The 16688-nt window shown below is 41.7% G+C and overlaps 1 protein-coding gene and 1 long non-coding RNA gene across 2 annotated transcripts in view; both read left to right on the top strand.

Moving 5' to 3' along the window:
* Positions 1-16688, top strand: part of LOC147301883 (uncharacterized) — a 246650-nt gene that overhangs the window by 158594 nt on the left and 71368 nt on the right. The gene's annotated exons all lie outside the window — the stretch shown is intronic.
* On the top strand, positions 8365-10831 carry LOC147301889 (uncharacterized). Its single transcript, XR_015127176.1, has 3 exons — positions 8365-8852; positions 9765-9857; positions 9988-10831. It is a non-coding gene; the product is annotated as an uncharacterized LOC147301889 (long non-coding RNA).

Raw genomic sequence — 16688 nt, forward strand, 5'->3', positions numbered from 1 at the left:
GTCCATTTAGCTGTTTATGCATTTTCTTTAGCTATTTCATCTGCAAGCAATAATTTTAGCTAGTAAATTTCAGTTGATTTTTGATTACCCAATAATGTCCAGTATGATCCAACAGTTTTAATTGTTAGCCAAACATTTACCAAGCAGATTTAATGATTTCTGTTAATGCCTCTGCTTTAATTATTTGTGCACGTGACACAAATAATTAAATAATTATTCTGTACGTGACATCTGTTAACATTTACTGTTTAGTTAACTATTAACCTTTTGGTCAAAGTCAAATTAGTTGAGGTAATTTGTCCATGTCTCTACTGGCTGCTGCAGATTTACCCCCTGGGCCACTTGTAACTCTGATTTAGAAGCAGAAAAATAAGAGGTCTGGAATTTCTCTATATTCCCCCTGTCAGTTTCTTGGATTGTTTTCCGGTGTCTTTCTCCTTCTTGTTTCCTTTTTGCCTATGATCAGTTTTCACAGGAAATGTCAGATCCATGCAGCTCATGTGTGTTTTGGCAGTCACCAGTGTCTGACAAGCAAGGAGGCTGAACCAAGTTTAGGAATACCTGCAGGGCTGTGTGGCACACTCCAACATTCAATTAGGGGATTTCTCAGGTGATAAGAGACAACCAGCGGGGCAGTATCCTGGGGATCCCTGCCGTCCCCTTTCCTCCTGTCCCTCTATCCGTTAGGGGCTCCAAATCCATTGTCAGAATTATGGCAAGCAGTTCAATAATTCAGATTAGAGCTCATGTTTATTAATGTCCTACATCTGTGCAAACAACGTGTCAAGCCGAGAGTTTATTGTAATTGCCTGAGCAAACAAAACCTGAAAGAAGCAATTTCCAGTTACAATGTGCTATGACAAGTAATGAGGCCATTGGCATTCCACTCCCATCGTCACCGCTGCTTCTTTTCATCGCCCCTGTATTGTGTGTGATAGATATTTTTATAAGGAGTGAAGGTGCTGGATAATGCGGTGGTGCCACTAGAGGCAGGTTAGTGATTAAAGATAATCATCATTTTCCCCCCCCTGCAAGATCTTATTAGGTTTCCCTTAGCATTACTTACTTTGACTTCCACGTGGGACCGAATGGCGGCACGGACGTCGCCGCAACAACCACAACTAGATGGCAACTATTAATTTGCATTCTTGGATGGAGGAAAAAATAATAACATTGCCTTGTGCCACCTGAGGGACACACGCTGCCTCGCAGTCACACTGTTTTGAAAATAGGCATTGCGTAATCTGCCAAAGCAGCTTTAAAAGGAGAGCTCCAAATAATTGGAATTGACACAGGATATCAACCCGGAGTTTCCTATCTGTGTCTAACATATTAGCCATCTCTGGAAATGAGCTATTATTGCCTAATTGAATTTTGGCTGCCAAATGTTTAATTAAATGGCAGTTGTAGGTTTATTGAATTTGCCCTGTGTTTGTATAATGGCTGAGACCTGTGAGCAGATTATGGAAAGTGCTGCAGTTTGATACATTTTTCCTCTTCCCTCCATGGTGTTTTAATGTGATCACAGTCTTTGTTTTCAGTCACAGATGGTTGAGAGCAACCAGGGGCTTGTTCTGCAATAGACAGCCATGCTGTTACACTGGAGCTGATAGACCCATGAGGACTTCGGATGCCGATTGATGTCTCTACTTAGCATTGTGCAGTGTACCTAAACTCCTCTCTTTTGGCTCAAATAGACTTATAAAGTGCCAAAATGTCAGCTGGAGATGTTTTTCTAGCCTACACTTTCTTAAACATTCTCACCATGAAGGACATTGTGGAAATGTTCCATAACATACATCTTTTAAGGGTGAGGTTGCCTTTTTATGGCCAAAACTTGCAATATAAGTGAAATATTTGCAGTTTTTTCCACCATTCTTGAATTTCAGAAATCCCTCATTGAGGGGTTTCTTGCTGAATCATGCTAAATATGAAAATGCTTCCATATATAGCGACCTGGAGGCTGCTGTGTCGCTCAAAGCGCTGTGTTCGCTGTATAAGCGCATGTTTACAGTGAGCGGAGGGCAGCTCGCTCGGTGACAAAGTGTTTAGGCTGCAACTCTGTCTGATGGCTCGGGGATTAGAAAATCCCTCTTATGATTGATAGATTTATTTGTCACTGCTGTCTGGACGCGAGCGGCTTACACCCCGCTGAAGCTGGGACCATTAATCAGTGTAAATAACGCTCTTCTTATACACATATCAGGAGTCTGTACGTGGAGACATTTGACATGGAAGGGGGTGGGAGGATATTTACCGCAAATAGGCGTGTGAGCGGATGATCAGAAAAGTGACGCGGGTACGTACGGTGGCGAGGAACTCGAGGACTTTTGCTGCTGATGCTAAACAAGAGGAAATTGGTATTTTATTTTGCCGCTCAGATTGTGGAGTTCGGGACAGTGGGGCGTGATTTTGATTAATGGCTCTATCGGATTTCGCCCACGTTAAGGACGGCATCTTACTTTCAAAAATATGGATGGGTTTAATATTTAACTTTTGGTACAGGAGTGTAGCCAAAGTAGTTGCAGAAAGTTCAGTCAGCACTGAAAATGCACTTCCAGCACAGCCCCCCCCCCCCCACCCCCCACCCCCCACCCGGTAGCATGTTCAATAATAGCCTGGTGATTATTGCTCTATTAATTATAATTCTAAATACATTCAGGGCAAATAGACATTGCGATGATTATCGGACGTGTATAATGCACTGCATAACAATGGTCAAACATGTCTGCTTGATGCATTTAATCTCACCCCATTGTTGTCCAAAGAAGTGATCTGATTGGGCAACTTCTCCGGGGTATCACTTCACCCAGGGTTTGCTATTATCTTTGCATAAATGCGCACCTTGTCATTATTTATTGCTTAATTAGCACGCCGCTTAATTAAATCGGCATTAATCAAGGAGACAGAGGTGGCGCTTGGGGAACACTTTACACATGTTAGCGATACTGTACTTTATTATCCAAGGAAGCATAAATCAAGCATCCCTCGCTGGAATTAACTGATAACAGTTGGCTGTTTGTGAAATGGAGGGAAAAAAATGGTTCCCGAGTTCTCCCGCGCTCAGGTACCATCCCGGTGTAATAGAGGCTGGACGTGGACGGGTAAAAAGTGGACAACAAAGGTGATTTTATCACCTTCCTCTTGTACGATGTAGATTAAGAAGTCTTTTGCTTCTTCTTGGGGCCAAAGGACGGAGATAACATTGCAATCTTTACTTTCTAATCATCCCTGGGACGGCGAGAACCACAGTTGGTGCTACGTTTTTGACATCTGAGCTCCCGATTCAATCTGTCCAACTTTGTTGAAAGCACACCCACTTTCCCACATGCATTTCTTTTTCATACACTATCACACGCACCCCAAGTACGCTCAAACACATGAATCATTTTTAATTTGCTTCATAGATCAAAAAAAAAATCTATGGAGAAAAATAATAAAATAAATGAATAAACCCAATCTGTGAAAAGACATTTGAAGCTGAAAATGGTATTTGCTCCCCGCTGAATGTGTGGAAGTGGTAGGCTCTGCGGGCTCCTCTCCCCTTCACTCTCTCAATCTTAATGGAGAGGAGACAAGGAGTGCTCCCCTGTGGAGAGGGAGAGATAGGCGTGGGGTGTGGTGGGGAGGGTGGAGGGGTGTTAGTTGGAGGAGCAGAGGAAGTGGAGGAATCATCTCTGTAATTAAAGCTGCTTTAATAGGAGGTACCAGGCAGTGGAAGGGAGGTCAGTCCCGATGGAGATGAAGCCCCCAGAACGGCCAGCCTCGCGCTACACCCACCCCCACAAAAAAAAGCCATCCCAGGAGGCAAGGTGGGTGCAAACTCCTCTTTTAGCCTACTGCCACTAAGAGGATTTCACCGGCGGGCCCTCGTGGGGAAGGGTGCTTCGGTTAGAAGGGAAAGAGTGGTGGTGGTGGGTGATGGCAGCAGTGGTGGTGGGGGTAGAGAGCCCCTGCTATGGCACAGTGGAAAGCCCTGATTAACTCTCACCACCAGTCCAAAACCCCGTCATGCAAATGAAGGCAGCCCGGCTCTTTTATGGAGGGGGGGAAGCGCTTGTCAGTCAGGCTTGGCCGTCCCTTGATGTGCTTCCATTGTAATTCTAGGTGTGCTGGTTGTACCGTCTTAGATAGGAGCGCAAGGTTGATTCATCCCCATAGGATTGTTAAAAGGTGGATCTGCTAAGTTTTCAAAGTGACTCAGATGGAGGGGGTGGCGGGGAGGAGGGGGGCGGCTAGCGCTCTCTTGTCAGCTCTTTCTTAGCCCATCACAGACACTGGTTTTGAAGATTTTGCTGTCTGACTTTGTGATAATGCATAATGGGAATTCTTTGACAGTACAGTCGTCCCCCTGAGGACAGGCGGTACACTTGGGCCCCTGAAGGTATGGTGTTGCCAGGGCGTCATTCGCAGCTGTTTGAGCGCTTCATCGAGCGCTTTTTTCAGTACTTTTTTTTATTGTTTCCACTTCTATTCCTAGGCAGAGGTCACTTCAATCTGCACACCTCTTAGCAGTAAATGGAATTTAAATCAATTATACGAATGTTGCCGAAGAAATATTTGGGGTCACAGGCTCACATTTCAACTGTTTCTCGGTTCTGTGTTATCTTTGGTCCTACTGTAGCTCAGCTCCGATCCTCGTGAAACCTTTAGATGCTGCCTGAGAGCTAATTTGGAGTTAAATGTAACCTTCTGAGTAGCCTGAAAAACCAGTGTGGGAGAGAAAGGCCACGTACAGCTCTCCCTTTTTTTCTTTTTTAAAGACAGCTCACTGTAAATTAAGACCTGGAGGTAAAGTGTGTTGTAGTTTCTTGAGTCACACACACATTCAGGTTTCTCTGCCTGTCACAGATTGTAGCTTAGCAACCTTTATCACGAGCCCTCTTTGACCTTGACAGGGCTTTTCCTCCTGCTTCGGCCTCCTCTTAATCACTGCCAATTCCTCAGGAATTGGACCATCGTTAGGAATCTTGGAGCCAAATTTGAACTCTGTATTTACCCAATCATGCCATTAAACTCATGACCTCTCTGGCCTTGTTGAACTTAACATTTCTGACATCTTTTCTGCCTGAGCTACAAGAAAATGTGAACATTATCACACATTTAGACGAATAATCACCAGAAGTGTTTTATGTTTGCGTTTGGTGCTTGTTTTTCCATTCTGTGCATGAGCTAGCGGGGTCCAAAACGTCCTGTACTGTAACGTTGAACATATGCAAGTACAGCGACTGGGAAACCAGTGCACTGTATATCGCTTTTATACTGTAGGTATACCTGAGTGACAGTATAGGGCTCAGTCATGGAGGCCTATAGACTGGGTGGTGACCCCCTGGAAACCTTCAGTTGCTTGGTTAAAGTGTGTATCCCCCAAACACCAGTTGGAGGTTGATGGATGTCATCAAAAATCTCCATGCAAAGAAAATAAAATATTGTTATTATTATAATAATATAATATAATAATATTATATTAGGGTCTTTACCTTACAATATAAAGGGGGAGACTGTTGTTGTGTAAAGTAAAATATGCTTGGATTAAATAACTTCATGCCAGATGCATTAATTTCATTTGATCAGTTAAGTTTTACATTATAATCAAAATAACAAAAGAATTTACATGTAAACGAATTAAAGTCAGAATTCTGGGGAAACATTTGTTTTTCAGTGCGACTAATTTGGTTAAATGTAGTGCGCACATACTCTCCTTTTACTCTTTAGCTGTAGTAAATGCTGAAAAAGTGAAATGTTTGCCTTCAAAGTAAACGCTGTGTCTTACCAATTTAACCAGTGTGTTTCAAAGGTGCAACTTTTACTCTGAAAGTGAACATTCTCTGTTTATCTGCACAGCATTAATTTTAAGCACATTGGAAAAATGCTCGACTTTAAAAGGACCATCGCTGTGAAATAATTAGTAAAAACTGCAGTAAAAGATTTCTGGAGGTTCTGTCCATGAACAGCATCAACATGCTGGTCCAGATGTTTCTGCTCCTGGTGGAAACACTCACTTTCCTTCCTGGATTAAAATACTTTGTCAGTTTTAATTCAAAATAAGATGGTAAAACAAGGATGACAGATCTGGACATCAGGAGATAGAGATGCGTGAATGACTCAGTTCAAAACACACCGACAGCATTCCAGTAAGGTTGAATAAAATTATTCAGTTTTGAAGCTTAACTTTAATCTCAGCCAAAACCGGTTAGCTATGGACCCAAATTTAACCAGTTCAAAGCAACGTAAGCAAATTGTGTTGAACTTCCATCACTGTGCGAAGGCCAGCAGGGGTTTTTAAAGAGCAACGGGCCGAGAAGCAGGACATCACGGGTTCAAACAGATGATAGCTGACGAGGCGTTCTGGCTGTTACACTAGCAGGAGTGGACACCTTGGAAAACAACCTGACAAATCGGCCACAGATTTGAAGTTTACGCCATTACATTCTCACCTAAAACATCTTAATGCATTAACACCTAAGATGCAAGCACACACACAAGCTAGTACTCGGTTGTAGTCGATCGATCTGAGTAGGTACTAATGAAAAAGGTGCTTTAGAGAAGTAGCCGAGGTTTGGATTTTTGTCCTAATGTGGAGTCGGTGTTGTGGTCCAGAATTTCAGGAGGAGGTCGTCTGTTGCGATCAGCGAGCTACATATCCAGGCTAAAGTTAGCTGTTGCTTGCTGTTAGCATTGTGCGAGAATGTAAGAAGGATACTGAGACTAGATCCTCTGGATCGCGGGGTTCTCATTTTTACAGTTAGGTTACGGTCTAACCAGGCATTGGCAATAAAGCATCTTTTAAAACATGAAAAATGCTACAGATGCTGCAGTTTAAAGAGTCAAATTGTTCAATATGCTTTATACCACAAAAACAACCCAAAGGCATCGACTATCAGGCTTTCTTGTTTCTTCTGCTACTGATTAGACTTTAGTTTCCACAGCTTGATATGTTAGAGTGAATTATTTCTGCAAAGAGAAACCTGCAATCTGCCTCACCCCTGGCAGAGCAGCAGTCTTAATTTTAGGAGAGGAAAAAGAAGTGACTCGAAGCGAACGGATGGCAACTCTCCCATCTCTCGCATTTGTCATTTGTTAACGCACTTGACCTCATAATCAGACTGCCAGCGCAACAAGGCAGCAAACAAGTTATGTCATGTTATCAATTTATCCAACATGACAAAGTAATAACAGCAATAAATGAACATGTACTTTGGAGAGGCGGCGTTGCAAATTGAAATGCCGGAGTGTGAGATGTGCTTCTCGGCAAAAGACGGAGCAATGAAGATGATGGAAAATCTAATATGAAGGAAGACAAGTGTTTACATTGCGGCTTTGTGCGTTTTACATCCTAAGTACTCTCCGTCTCTTTGTTAGCATCCCCAGGGCTGCTCTCACTGGTGGCAGAGCAGCAGAGTGGAGGCACAGTCGCAGTTCCAGCATGGCAAATAAAACAGCCTGATCTGATGGAGAAAAAACTGCAACTTTATAAGCCTCACTGTTCTCGTTTTGACTGTGTCTGGTTGATTTTGCACAGGGATGGCCTGCTGGGTGTGGCTTTCCTCCCGGGGCAGTACAGTTGGTTCCAGTTTGAGAGTCTAAATCAATCCATCAATCACCCGAGGAAAGGAAGACATTCTCGCTGAAGCTGGAATACACCTCGATACATATTTCATGCACCTGACCAACCTCTCAAGTCACTCTCATTTGACATCAATTCTCCAGGCAGCCCTCAAAGGCCCTGGGCAGTTCACCTGCACACAGGACAGGCTGGCTGGTTCATATACTGCCAGGTCCTTCTTTATTCTCAACGCCCCCGGCACTTCACAGTTCAGCAGCTCTGCACACCAAACAGCACATCAGCCTGACAAATACAGAAGAGTGATAAAACAGCATGTTCTCCTCTGTGTCTCCTAGCACGCTGCAAGTGAGCAACAGAGCTGCAAGACCGCATGGAGGAGTTACCTGGAATCATGAAAGGAGGCGTCTGGGGAGCTCGGAGGTAGCTGAAATCCCCTGCAGGTCTGGGATCAGCTCAGGCCAGAGATCTCTCTGCGTTTCTTTGTTGAAGAAAAGAGAAGTGGAGCAGACTGATGGAAGAAATCAAAGGAGAATGTGTTATAGTCATTTTCTTATAACTGTATACATGTGGCTGTGGACATGTTCAGTGAAGCCATGAACGCTTATCTATGGCTTTTTTGTGGCAGCTGCTGCCACAGACATTTGTGTTAATGGAGCTGATTCACAAAATGACAAAAGCTACTTGACAGCGAAAAAAAGTGATTAATATGGATTGATGCAACGCCTTTAATCGTGAAGACTATCAGCACTGAAAGAAACAAAATGGATTCTTTGTCAAAGCATGAAAATAGTCTTTTAAAACACCCAGCATTTTTACAATGAACTAACTTTTCCAGTTATGAAAATACACATTGTCTCATTTTAATTCCCTCTAATAGTTTTCCTACACTTTAACCAAACAGATGAACAGCTAACCCTTTACCCACAAACACTCACATCCAACACTCTAAGAAATGACACACTGATGTTGGTAGCATTATGTAAATGCTTCATGTTAAAACTAATGCCACCAATTGATTTTTAACTTTAAACACAAGTATGTTGTTTTGAATTTAATTAACAACATAATATTTCAATACAACAAAATGCAGTAAATTAAATCCAATGTAAAAAGTTCATTTAAAATGAAGAGCACTTTAATTTAAAGAGGATTGTCCTAATAGGCTCTCCGTACTTCTGAGTTTGCACATGTGCAGTGTGGAAGTTTGATCATCCGCCATTTTCAACTGAGACTTGCATATGCTTAGCATCCTGGATAGAATCCATCGCCATCTGAGGATTATTTGGTAAGTTCAACAATTTAAGGATGACAAATTTGATTAATGTATACTAACTGATACACATCTGACACTTTCGGGAATACTTTTGCATTTTTTTTAAACAAATGATGCCTGGCAAATTTTTTAACACTCTAGCTTGTATACCTCTCTCACATGTTAGAAGTATGAAAACATTTAACAAATATTGTTGAACCTGCTTCGGTGTAATTTTCCAAAATCTTTTGCGATTCTTGTTAAGATGAGACTTGCCTACTAAGACCGACAGTTTTAAAATTACTCCCATCTACTGCACCTGCTCCCTGACATCAGTAATGACCACTGGGAGCGCCAGCGATCCTGTAGTTTGAAGAATGAAATGAATGTGTAGTGTATTTTAGAAATGTGCATCAATTAAGTTGCTACATTGTTTGAAAGAATTCGACTCCATGTTGATTTCTGGTTTAGTGTCAGAAATCTTCACTGAAGAAGCTTCACTTTTCTTTCCAAGCTCCTTAGACTACGATGACCTGGATGACTGTGAACCTTCACAGACTTATTGTTATCCACAAAATGTCATGATAGGATTTTAAGTCCATATTGCCCAGTTCTAATCTTCTATTTAATTTTAATATTTTTAGGGGCACAATTATTAAATATATTGTTGAACAATCTAGAATTGATTAAAGCAAAAATGAAAGCTTTCACGTAATGTCAAAATTGAAAAGCTTCGATTTTTGGGTTCATATATTTGTTAATCTGACACAGAGGAGTCAGTGCCTTACCAATCATGAACCTCACTGCACATCACTGATGTGAGTTATGAAACATTGCTTAATCACATATCTGCTATGTGTTAATATTTTTGACTTTGTTTTGTAAAGAGGTTGAAAGGAACCAAAATAGGAAACTTCTCTCATATTGAGTTCTTATCTCCACCAGAATCCCAGCGTTGATGTTTGACAGGAATGCATTCTGAAAGCTGTCTGTGTCTACTTAAATGAAAAGCCAGATGACCTGTTCAAGGAATTCTTGGTAAGTTAAAAAAGGAAAATGATCAGTTATTTTCCTTTTTTAAATTTGGGATTGGAAATGGAAGGTGGACTTACTTGTCCATATGTATATGTACGCAATTAACTTATCTTTTTTTAATTTTTATTTAAAGGATGTGGATCTTGGTGCAAGCAGAGAAACAGAGCAGCTGACTTTGGGAGTCTATGTTGTCAGACATGAGAGCAAACTCTGCAGATACACCTGAGGACATTGGTGTCATCATAGAAGGATGCACTGTGCTGCAAGCTCTTAGTGATGTGGCAAAGGGTTGTGCCCTCCTGCTTGGACTAATCTATAGTCTAAATCTGAGCTACCCAAAGCACCTGAAATACACATTTGAATTTCTTCAGAAGGTGCTGATGGAGTTGGATGGGAACAACCTATCCATGAAGGTGCAGGTTCTGAAAAACAAACTGCTTGAGTGAAACAGCCTGCAGTGAACTATAGAGGACACTGAACTTTAAGGTTCTCGAACCCTTCTCCTTGCACTTCATAAACTGTTCAGTTTGAATTGCCACAAGAACTTCTGCAAGGCCTTTCACTTTTCTGCGTTCTTTGTTCTTGAACCTTTACCAACATCCAACTACACTGAAAAAGACTGCTCCTAACTTTGGACTTCAGTTTAAGTTTTGAAGCAAAGGTTATTTTTCTAAATATGGACAAAAATGACACAAAAGTAATTTCTACCTGCTGTTTGCAGGGCTGTATTGTGGGCTTTTCATTGTAGCCCAATCAAGTTTAAATTAAGTCATGTTAATGTTAAAAATGTTGGAATCACAACACTTTCCAGTTTTAATCATTTCAGTTTAACATGACATTCTGTATCTTGTCTTCCTGCACCTAAAATGCACTTGAATATATGTAAAGATTGTTTGGGGAAAAAGATCTAGAAGCATTTGAATTGCTCAAAGTGTGCTTCAACAAGTTTTACACAAAGTGTTATTAAAGTTAGGTTAACTGAATAAACTTGTGTTCGATTTATTTAATTTACAAACTTAAATAGACTAAGTTGCAATTCTGTTAAAGTGATTTAATCCTATAGTTTCAGTAGAGCGTGTTTTGGGTGAGTAGATTTATCAGATTTACTTAAAATTTGTTGTTCAAATTAAATATATCATACATTTTATATTTCACTAACCCAGTTGTGTGGAACCGGTTGACATAACCGAGTGGAGTAAATACAACATTTTATTTCTTAGAGTGAAGGTCTAGCTCGATGGCTGTGTAAGCAAACAGTTAAAGGAAGTAGGGGATCGACGGTCCTTTGCATGGACACAGATACCAGCTAATATTTGCTATCATACGAATAAAATACTAGAAATACTAACCCTAACCCTTTCCAAACAACTGCATTCAAAATGCTCCAAAAACACCACAAACATAAAGGGGCGATCAGTCCAGCAATTAGATGTGGTGACCAGTGGCATTCAGGTTAATATGATTTTTAACACCCAGAAGCGTCTGACCAAACCAGGCTTGGTATCAGGTGGTAAACACATTTATTTGTGCTATTAAATCAGGCATTAACATGGGTGCCTATGGGGGTTAACTCACTTTTGAAGCCCTTTTTTCATTTTTAACCTGGTTTATAAGTTTCTGCTTGGTCTAAACTTATTTGAACCTTAATCAAAGATGTGTAAAATCCTGTGTATTTCTATATCTAAATGAATAAAAAGAATAAAAGTCATGACTGGAGGGTATGTCTATCCTTTTCACTTGTAAAAGTCATTTAAGGTCATTTATAGATTTTTAGAAATGCACTGGCAAGCAGTGACTTCCTGAATCTCCTGAAAAGGATCATTCTGGTTACACAGGCTTACATACAGACTTTTATGAAGGCAAACATAAATACACAATTAAAACAAGTGTAAGAGTCTCACTATCCATTTGTAATAAATACATATTACTGGTTATGAAGATGCCTGTGCTGCTAATGTAAAGAAATATTGTATTTGTGGATGTGTATGATGAGCTATGTGGGTTTTTTGCAATCTCTGTCTCTCTCTCTGTGTAATTAGATTTTTAAACGTGTAAAGGATTCTCTAAATATGCTCTGAGATTTGTGGATGTGTACAAAAAGTGCGTAAATATGTATCCAGAATGTGCGCGATTACAACCCAGACCGCCAAAAAGTTGGGACACTGTGTAAAATGTAAATAAAAAAAGAAAACAATTTGCTAATCTCATAAAACCAGATTTTATTCAGAGTAGAAAAAAACATATCAAACATGTAAACTGAGAAAGTTTTAAAGAAAGGTCTTCTAGAGCATCCGCTCTACTTTTAACAACAGTCTGTGAACATCTGGGAACTGAGGCGAGCAGCTGATGGACTTTTGGGAGAGGAATTTTGTCCCATTCTTTTCTGGTAGAGGATCCTAGCTCGACATTCCTGGATCTTCTAGGTCGTATTTTTGGTTTCATGATGCTCCAAATGTCCTCAACTGGTGAAAGGTCTGGACACCAGGCAAGCCAGTTCACCAACTAGAGTTTCCTACTATGAAGCCACGCTATTGTAAACAACTTAGTATTCAGTTTAACATCATCTTCCTCAGGGCTGTACAGTGCAATATATACATTGCATATGTGATGAAAAAAACTGTCTGTGCCATAAATGGTCTTGCATACGCTCGCGCAACAGCTTTGCTACCCACTTAGTTTTATTGTGAAGCCATGGTACGTCACAATGCTACAGAGTAGTAGCAATGTAGTGTGTTGTGGTAGTAAATTGTTATCATGTCAGTGTTATTAGCCTTGACTTCTAAAAAAATTCCCACAATTCCTTTTATGTTTATCTCCAATCCACTGGTAGATAGGTTAGGGTAGGGTAGCCGCTCAGAGAATCTAATGGAATTTAAAAGCTGTACTTTGACTCTTTCAAGTGATGTTTTAAACCTTTAAAGGAAAACAGGCTCATCAGGATGAAACTAAAACACAACCTTCCAGTTGAGGGTATGTGTGACAAGAAAGTAAAAGTTGGCTGATTAAGAAGCAACTTTAATTTTTTTCAATACTGCTCAGAAGCAGCAAAAAAGAGTAAATTAGACGATCCTTACGTTGTGGGAAGCAAGATATTTAAAAGAGAGAATATTATGCTTGTGTTACGTTTTGGTAGCACAAGCATAAAGCATAAGACTTTTTGGTCTGTGCTACAAAGCTAGCAACTTTTGTACCATTAGTGGTACAAGCTAACAAAGTTATTTTACAGCCCTGGTCTTCCCTAAAAAAAGACAGCATCTGCATGGGAGCCCTAAAACCTGTAAATACCTTTCCATATTGCTGGTGTCTTTCCACATGTGCAAGGTGCCAGTTCCATAGGTTGTCATACCATTAGAAAGGCAGGCTTTTGACCTCAGAGATAATAAGAAGCTGGATGGTCCCTCTCCACTTGAGACCTGAGGACACGGTAGCCATGTTTTCCAAAAACAATTTCATATTTTATTTGTCTAACCACAGAAGAGTTTTCCACTTTGAAGCATTCCCAAAAGATCGGAGGCATCAGGTGTAGATTTTTGGCATTGTCTCTTGCACACAGAGATTTCTCCAGATATTCAGACTCTTTTGATGCTATTTTGTACTGTAGATGATGAGAATGTCTCCACAACTTACTAGACAAAGTTTCTGCAGTGATTTGGAAATCACTGCAGAAACTTTGTTAGTTACTTTTCATACTGGTTCCCATTTTTTTTTTGAATTGGGATCGTAAATCTATAAAAGAAGATGTTCAAATTTGGGTGTGCTGTGATTCATAAATGTGTGGAGAAAAATGTAAACTGTGTAAAATTTCTGACACTAATTAATACCTGTATGCACATTTATATTTTTTTTACATATGCACAATTATATTTTGTAAGTGTGTACGCATGGATTCTAAATATACGTTAGCACATTCCTATAGACAGGTTTACAAACATGACTGCACACACACAGTGAGATCCAGGAACACACCTCTCCATGTAGATTTGCTGGTAATTCTGCCACAACAATACCAGCAAAAAGCTGCTTACCTGGGAACAAATTCCTGAAAATAAATACTCATCATCTGATGGGTTGTCAGTAAAAAGTAAAACCAAAAACATTAATTAGCCAGCAGATTTTAGGAAAAGAGGTGTTTTTTTTCTCCTTCTGTTAAACACAACTAAAAGTACCCAGCAATCACAATAACCATGACAACAGTGATGACCAGCTACGTTGACCAGCACGTATTTGCATTTCATTTGTTAAACACCTGCTCTCTCCCACTCGTGCCACCTAACAGACCTTTCTGACGCCATCTCCTCCCAACTTTCACTCCCAGTTTCAAATGGGATCTGAAGCTAAAAGTATACCCTGTCATCTTTAGCTTGTAATTGCTCGACTTGCCGTTGGCCCTTCGTTCTCCCGGGCTCCAGCAATTACAGAAATACAATGAGGCTTGGCTTTTCTCGCGGGGTGTAGAATGTATATACTAATTCGCAATAAAGTGCTACAGCTGTCAGTGCATTTTCTGCTCGGTTACTTCAATAAATTGGAACTCTGAGTAGGGAAAAAAAACGGGAATATCGTATTATGTGCTCCCCATTCCCCGCTACACGTGCGCAGCCCTCTCTTGCAAACACAATTTGAACAATTCCATTTTCCTCCGATGAGGAAATGTGACTTTTTCATTTCAGAGGCAGACAAACGCTGATGCCCCAGCACCCTAATAATGGATTTCACTTCTCAAGAAACAATTATGAGGGGTCTAGAAGTAAAACAGCACAGTGGTGATATGTTTTATTTTCAAATTATGTAAATTGACAGGAACAAAAGGGTTTGATTACAGTTGGTGACCTTTTTCTTTGTCTTGTAGAAGGGCCCATACTGAACGCGTTGTGCTCCTGCTCATGGTGCTTTGAACAACTATTGTTAAGTATCAGTGATGGCCAAGGCCAGCTGGAGGGTCAGAGTCATTTGCAGATGATTAGTTTCCCCCCAAATCCTGCCTGATTTGCTGCAATCTCTTCACCCTTTCTCCGCATTTCCAATTTCTATCACTCACATCCGTTCCCAACAGCTCGTCTTGGAATCCGAGCCGACCAGAACCCATGAAGAAGAAGAAGAAGAAGAAGAAGAAGAAGGAGCCAGGTCACAATCCAGCAATGGTGCCGGAAGCGTCTGAAATCGAGGCTCTAATGATGGCACTGCATAATGCAGGATCTGCAGGGGTGATGGTGACGATGATGATGATGATAATACAGGATGGGGGAGCGAGGGTACCCAGCAGCCAAATGAAAGCAGACGGCCTGAGAAGGAAGTGGAGCCAGAGTCGGTGTTAGCAGTGTTGTTCTGTAACTGCATGGCGTTAACAGCTGCCCCTGCCATTAACACAATGGGAGAGAGAAAGAGAGCGCTCCTTGTTAGGGATCATTTATTAACTGAGATCATCTTTTCGTTAGCCTTGGGGTAATGACTAATGTCAATGGCAAATTTCACAGTTGTCTAGAGAAATGAATTAGATTTGCAATAAAAGGCCCCTTGGCTTGTTGTACACACTCATTTGCTGGAGTTGGTGAACTTGGAGAACTGTAAAGAAACCAAGGATCCTGTCTTAATACCCTCCCCCTCCTCCCTCTCACCAGACACTGACCTTTTTCTCTCATTATGAGGTGAAAAAAAAAGCAAGAAGGGATCTATAAAAAGAAGCCTTACAGTATGAGCCGTGGCGTGGGTAACATCATTACGGTGTATTCGGCGATGCAAATGAGACCTATGGATTGTGGCGTAACCATCGATGTGGACGTTTAGAGAAACCGCACACACACACATGCACACACACGCTGCGTGGGATCCAACCTTCGCGGACTCGGTTCAGCTGCGTGTGTGAGTGTTTGTGCATCTGTGTCTGCGCAGTTCAAAGATTAAGACTCAGGCGTATTATTTAATCCGCCCATTGAGCAGTGGCAGAGTGTGGAGACAGAATGGAGTGGGTACAATGACCCCCCGTCGGTGGCGACTCACGCCATCTCCAACGCTCCTGACGGCACCACAAAACATGCCCTCACCTACGCACCCCCTCGCCCTCCTTCCTCCCTCTCTTTTCTGACCCAAAGACCCCCCCCCCCCCCCCCCCCCCACACACACACACACACACACCATCCCCAACCCCTTACAAAAGAACCTGTCAGGATGGGACCCTCCCTCCCTCACTGCACGCACACGCACACACAGATGCAGAAACAAACCCTCCACCCTCCACTGCTGTCATCGCCCCCGGGGGTATCCTTCCAAGAATAGCGGACCCCCAAAAAACAGCACTCTTTCTCCCTCTCTGTGTCTCATTCTCCTTTCTCCCCAGTCCTTTCTTTTGCAGGACAGATGACACAATGCAGTGATTCACACCGGGCTGGGCACTCACATACTGTAGGTTAGCCTCTATTGGCCCATGTGTGGCTGGCTCGCAGCGTGGGGTTAATTGCGAGCGAGGTTAACAAAATAGGAGACAAAAATCAGTTTCAGAAGAGGCCGGGGACCCAGGAGGCTGAACTGACATGAAGTGGGACCTGGAACACAATGCGTGTGTGTGTGTGTGTGTGTATGTGTGTGTGTGTGTGTGTGTGTGTGTGTGTGTGTGTATGTGTGTGTGTGTGTGTGTGTGTGTGTGTGTGTGTGTGTGTGTACATGTCTGCATGGGTGCACGGAGCTGGGTCAGATGTTGTTTCCCCTTAATGAGTGGTGCTAACAGAAAGGGCAGGGTTTACAGGATGGCCAAAGTTCTAAACAACTGACACAAAATCAGCTTTGAGCCACGTCAACTGTGATCGACAGTCACACCATCTACATACTACCAAATCAGTC

This window comes from Aulonocara sp. 'chitande type north' Nkhata Bay, linkage group LG23, assembly GCF_057382095.1.
Source record: "Aulonocara sp. 'chitande type north' Nkhata Bay isolate Kocher_YH1m ecotype deep benthic linkage group LG23, A_spYH_male_GT1.1, whole genome shotgun sequence".
Classification (NCBI taxonomy): domain Eukaryota; kingdom Metazoa; phylum Chordata; class Actinopteri; order Cichliformes; family Cichlidae; genus Aulonocara; species Aulonocara sp. 'chitande type north' Nkhata Bay.